General features: G+C 58.7%; 1 protein-coding gene across 1 annotated transcript in view; it reads right to left on the reverse strand.

Moving 5' to 3' along the window:
• The window catches only part of ABLIM2 (actin binding LIM protein family member 2), a 140,855-nt gene that overhangs the window by 98,784 nt on the left and 35,969 nt on the right, over positions 1–6,102 (reverse strand). Inside the window, exon 5 of the mRNA XM_012557600.1 lies at positions 4,550–4,676. The gene's annotated coding sequence lies outside the window, so the exon portion shown is untranslated. The remainder of the gene's footprint in view (positions 1–4,549; positions 4,677–6,102) is intronic.

Raw genomic sequence — 6,102 nt, forward strand, 5'->3', positions numbered from 1 at the left:
CACCACTGCCTCCTGATCTCTACTGGGCTGTGCGTGAGGTTCACTGCCTGGGAATGGAACCCAGGTCTCCCACATGGAAGGTGAGAATCCTCCCCCTGACCCACCACTGCCTCCTGTTCTCTGCTGGACGAGAGGACACTCAGGAGGTGTTCCGTGAAGGTGGTCTGAACGGGAACGGTGCCCGGGAGCTGCTCCCAAGCTGGGTTTCTGGCCACACGAGTCTGTGACCTGCTAGATAACCTGCTACACCTTCAGATAGTCACACGTTGTTGTTAGGTGCCGTCAGGTCGATTCTGACTCAGAGACTCCCAGTGACAAAGTAGAACCGCCCCACAGGGTTTCCTAGGCTGTCATCTTTACGGGAGCAGACCACCAGGTCTTTTCTCCCTTGGAGCGGCTGGTGGGTTTGAACTGCCAACCTGTCAGCTAGCAGCCCCCTTGTCTCTGATAGGTAGCACTCATTAAGGGCTTACAGGTGCCCACACAACCTCATTCATCATGAGAAGTGGTCACCCAGGTCACCACGGCCTCACAGATGGGGAAACTGAGGTGCATACATGCCCAGCAGGTGAGTGGAGAGGCTTATTCTCAGTACGGCACAATAGCACCCACCGGAGTGCACACGGGGGAGGGCGGGTCGGGGTGGCACTGAGGTTTATGGGTTCCACGCTCCGTGTGGGGAGGTGCTATGGGGCACAGCTAAGTGAGTGGGCTTGCACTCTGTCTTGGACTGAATCGTGTCCCCCAGAAAGTTACATGGAAGTCCTGGCCCCCACCCTTGTGAACGTGACCTTGTTTGGAGACAGGAATTTTCTTCTGTTGTGTTCATGCGGCATCTCAGAGTAGGCTGGGCCCTAAACCTCATCCCTCCTGAGCTCTGAAACAAGGAGACTAGACGCACAGGAGGGAGAAAGATGCCTAGAAAATCCCGCGGCTGCCATCAAGGAAGAGAGCCCTAAAGCTGACCCCTGATTCGGACCCCAGCCTCCAAAACATGAGACAATAAACTGCTGTGCTTGAAAGTCTTCCGCTTGCGGTGTTTCTCTCACAGTAACACCAGGAGGCACGCGACAGCTGGACAGTGAATTAGGAAGACAGAAGAAGGACCGGTGCCTTGGAACTGTGGGGTCGGCAAAGAAGATTGAATCTACCCTGGACCGCCAAAAGAACCAACAAATCTGTCTTGGAAGAAGGACAACCAGGGTGCTCCTTAGAAGCCAGGATGAGACTACGTCCCACATACTTTGGACATGTTACCAGGAGGGATCTGTCCCTGGGGAAGGACATCATGCTTGGTAAAGTAGAGGGTCAGCGAAAGAGAGGAAGACCCTCAATGAGATGGACTGACACAGTGTCTGCAACAATGGGCTCAAGCATCGCAACGATTGTGAGGATGGTGTGGGACTGGGCAGCGTTTCGTTCCGCTGTGCACGGGGTCGCTGTGAGCGGGAACCGACTCGACGGCACCTAACTACAGGAGGCTAAGACGGACTCCATGCCATGTCCTGGCTGGCTGTGTGACCCTGGACAAGTCCCTTAACCCCTCTGAGCCCCAGCTTCCCCATCTGAGGAATGGGGCACGTAACAGTGGCTCCCTCACGGGGCTGCCGTAAGCACTGAACAAGAGAGGCTGTGGCCAGGCCCTGGCACGTGGCAAGCCCTGGCTGAAGAGTGGCCGAGGTCGGAGATGCGCACCCACCACTCCAGGGTGCCTCCTCCTGCATTGCCGAAGACACTCTGGGATCACCCAGCTGTGGACAGAAGGTGAGGTTTCTATCGGGAGCCAGAGAGGGTGCTGCCCTCTTTCCCTTGAAGCTCTGACCTCTACTTGGTCACAGGGACACCACCTGCCCAAGGTGGGACCTTGTCGGGCCAGGAAAGCTGGGCTGCAGGGGCTGACCAGGTGCCCCTCTGACCAAGGCCAAGACCCCCCACAGCTCTCGGACGGGCCATCTCTCAGGGAGGAGGACAGGACAGCACTTGGGCCCAACTAATCTCGGGTCCTTGTGACACCCCAAAAACAGGGTCCCTGCAGCCAACCCAGGAGTGCAAGGACTTGTCTCCATGTGTCTGTGTGTGCATGTGCACCTATGGGGACGTGTGTGTGCGTGTGCGTCTGTGTCTGTGTGTGCATGTGCGCCTATGGGGACGTGTGTGTGCGTGGGAGTGTGGGCATGTATGTGAGTGTCAGGGCCTGTGTTTTTTGTGTAGGTGTCTGTGTGCGTGCATGTGTGTGTGTGGTGTATGCATGTGCCTGCGTGTGTGTGTGCATCTGTATCTGTGTGTGCACATGTGCACTGTGTGTGCATGTATGTGAGCCTGTGTGCGTGTGTGAGTGCATGTGTGAATGTGTATGGGCGTGTGTGTGCGTGTGTGCACACACGTGTCAGTGCATGTGGCGCACGTGTCTACGTGCGTGCATGTGAGTGTGTGTGGTGTGCGTGCGTGGGTGTGAGTGGGTGTGTGTGCGTGCGAGTGTGTGTGTGCGTGCATGTGTGTGAGTGTGTGTGCGTGTGTGTATGTGAGTGGGTGTGTGCGTGCGTGTGTGTGGGTGTGTGTGTGCCTGTGTGTATGTGAGTGCGTGTGTGTATGAGTGGGTGTGTGTGTGCGTACATGTATGTGAGTGTGCGTGTGTATGTGAGTGGGTGTGTGTGCGTGCGTGTGTGTATTGAGTGGGTTGTGCGTGCGTATGTGAGTGGGTGTGTGTGTGCGTGTGTGTATGTGAGTGGGTATGTGCGTGCGTATGAGTGGGTGTGTGTGTGCGTGTGTGTATGTGAGTGCGTGTGCATGTATGTGAGTGGGTGTGTGTGTATGAGAGTGGGTGTGTGTGCATGCGTGAGTGGGTGTGTGTGTGCGTACATGTATGTGAGTGTGCATGTGTATGTGAGTGGGTGTGCGTGCGTGCGTGTGTGTATTGAGTGGGTGTGTGCGTGCGTATGTGAGTGGGTGTGTGCGTGCGTGTGTGTGTGAGTGGGTGTGTGCGTGCGTGTGTATGAGTGGGTGTGTGTGTGCGTGTGTATGTGAGTGCGTGTATGTATGAGTGGGTGTGTGTGTATGAGAGTGGGTGTGTGTGCGTGCGTGAGTGGGTGTGTGTGCGTGCATGTGAGTGTGCGTGCGTATGTGAGTGGGTGTGTGCGTGCATGCGTGTCTGAGTGGGTGTCTGCGTGCGTGCATGTGAGTGGGTGTGTGCGCGTGTGTGTGCATGTGAGTGTGTGTGGTGTGTGTGCACGCATGCGTGTTCATGTTCAACTCCATGACAGGACTCTAACCGACCACTGACAGCAATGGCTCAGCCCCTCGGGCCACCAAGAACCCTCACGCCGGCACAGTCGAGCGGCCGAGCGCCTCTCAGCCCGCTCCACGCACAGACCAACTGCCTTCTCGGTTCACGAGCTCTCTCCCCACGGGTGCTGTTTGGGGACTTTTGGCCCCAGTCCCCGACTGTGAAAACTGAAACGCACTCCACCTGCCAGCAAATGAGCTGTCCCCCTCAGGGTCATGCCAGGGCTCCCCTAGAGCCCCCCACTGCCTTCTGATGAAGCCATGCCCCCTCCCTACCTCCAGCTCTCACCCCGTCCTGACTCCACGTTTGGGGGACTTCGGGCCCTGCGTGGCCTCATGGCGAAGGTGAAGCATGTGGCTGAGTCCTCACACCCATGACCCCTGGGAGGAGCCAGCCCTCTCGTTTCCCTTCAGCCGCTGCCTCTGCTGACCTCTTTTCAAGCCCCACAGAGGCGCGGGTGCCATGGCGGAAGACCCCATGGGCAGGCAGGGCTGGTCGGGGGCCAGGCTGGGGACATTTTACTGTCAGAAGACGGGGCACTGACACCCGTTTTCTTTTAAATCAACTAAAAAGGGAACTGGGGTGTCTCTGCAAAGTGCACTGGGAGCCAGGAGGGGTGGGAGGACACAGGCCGGGCCCCCGAGCACCCAGGCCCCAGCGCAGCTCCCCCCGGTCAGTGCCGGTCCCCGCCTGCTGGAGGCTGAGAAAGGCAGAGCCCTCCCACCTCCTGATCGGCGGGGCGCACGCTGTGGGGTGAGCCCACCTCACTTACTTGCTTATGTGCTTCGTGTCTCCCCCACCACCTGGACAGGGAAGGGGGCCATGTGATGTTGGGGTAACCCCACCCCATTGACTTGCTGATGTACTCTATGTGCCCCTCACCATGGCCTGGACAAGAAGGGGGGCAGACAATGTTGAGGTGATCACACTCTACTCACTCACTGATGCACTCTGTGTCCCTCCCACTGCCTGGACAAGGAGGGAGGTCATGCATTGTTGGGGTGACCTCACCTCACTTACTTGCTGATGTACTCCATGTCCCCCCATCACGGCCTGAACAAGAAGGGGGGCACAAAATGTTGGGGTGGCTATACCCCACTTACTTGCTGAGGTGGTGTCCCCCCCACCGCCTGGACAGGGAAGGGGGCTGTGCAATGTTGGGGTGACACCACCCCATTTACTTGCTAATGTACTCCGTGTCCCCCCCCCACCATGGCCTGGACAAGAGGGGGCCGTGCAATGTTGGGGTGGTCCCGCCCCACTTACTTGCTGATGTACTCGGCGTTCAGGAGCTTCCCACAGGCTTTGCATGTGAAACAGCCCAAATGCCAGTGTTTGTCCAGAGCCACCAGGGACTGGCCGTTCCTGATCTCTGAGCCGCAGCCCCCGCAGCCTGGAAGAGAGGTCTCCCTCAGTGCCGGGCGAGGGCCCACTGCGTGCAGCTGCAGGAAAGGGCATGGAGCAGACCCAGCACCAGGTGCCCTGGGGGCGAGGCCTTCGTGGGCGGGAGACAGGGGACGGGGCACCTGCCCCTGCCTTCCAGACTCCCTGAAAGCACCCACAAGAGCCCTGGGGAGAGGGACCGCGGGGCTGGAAGTACCCCGGTAGAGGAGAGAAGACAGGCTCCGTTTGTCCTGCTCGCACGCACTCGGCCGGCCAGCACTCACTGAGCACCTACTGCATGCCAGTTGGGGCTCAGAGCTGGGGATGCAAGATGGCAGGGCAGAAGCCCCGTCCCGGAGGAAGACGGGACTGGACAATTACAAGAGTGCCAGGAGCTGGAGGGGGTCTCAGGAGGGGTCCTTGTGGGCCCCCCACCCTCCTCTGTTGGAAGGTAGAACTTTGAACCTAACCGTGCCCCGGCGTGCCCACCAGAGGGTCGTGTGCCCCATGAGAGAGGGCTGAGACCCCTCTGCTCCCGTCTGCCCGGAATGCCCCTATAGGAAGTCCTCCTGCCTGCTCGGCTGGGCTGTCTGCAGCTGTCCAAGCTGCACCCACACACAAGACACTGGACACATGGCCCAGTCCCTGCCGGCATGTCTGCCAGGCCTGGGGGCCAGCCGGGGGTTCCTCCCTCCACAACCCAGCCAGCCCACCCCGCACTCTCTCCCCTAGCTCTCCCTGAAGTGACCCGAAGCTCTGCTCTCCATCTAGCCTGGTCTGGGCTCTGCATGGCCTCTGGGCCCACCTCGAGGCCCACCTCAGCCCCATGAGCAGATGGGGGCAGTGTTCAGGCTGGTGAAGCACCAGGCCTGCAGAAGTCCCCGAGTGACTAGGGGCTCCGGCCAAGGCTCCCAGCCAGCGGGGGCCAGGTGAGTCTCTGTCCAGGATGGGAAGAAGGAGGTGGGCTCTGGGGCCACATCTCCCGCGGCAGATGGGAGGCCCTCAAGAGCTGCCTGTCGGCCCTGCAAACGGGACTCAGCAAACACTGCTCACACTCCTGGCTTCAGTCTCCTCTTTAGCGGACACCAGAGTCAGTTTTATTATTTTTTTAAGAAAAACAAATTTAACACCCACAGAAGTGTTGGTCAAGCTGTGGGTTTCCTAAATTCTCACACAGCTCAAATTCACAGGCCACTCTGAAAAACAATCAAGAGCAAATGCAGACTCAGAAGCTCAAGGGCTATGAAGAAAGAGGGAGCTTTCACTCAGCAGGGACCCTCAATGATGTCCAGCCCAGGTACAGGGGCTTCCACAATGCTGGGAAGGAGGGAGGAAGGGAGGGAGGTGGGAAACCTAGGGAGGGAGGGAGGGAGGGGAAGGAACCCAGCGAAGGAAAAGCAGAAGGAAGGAAAGAGGGAAAAAAGAGAGGCAGAGAG

This window comes from Trichechus manatus, unplaced genomic scaffold (genome assembly GCF_000243295.1).
Source record: "Trichechus manatus latirostris isolate Lorelei unplaced genomic scaffold, TriManLat1.0 scaffold00111, whole genome shotgun sequence".
In the NCBI taxonomy this organism is placed as follows: domain Eukaryota; kingdom Metazoa; phylum Chordata; class Mammalia; order Sirenia; family Trichechidae; genus Trichechus; species Trichechus manatus.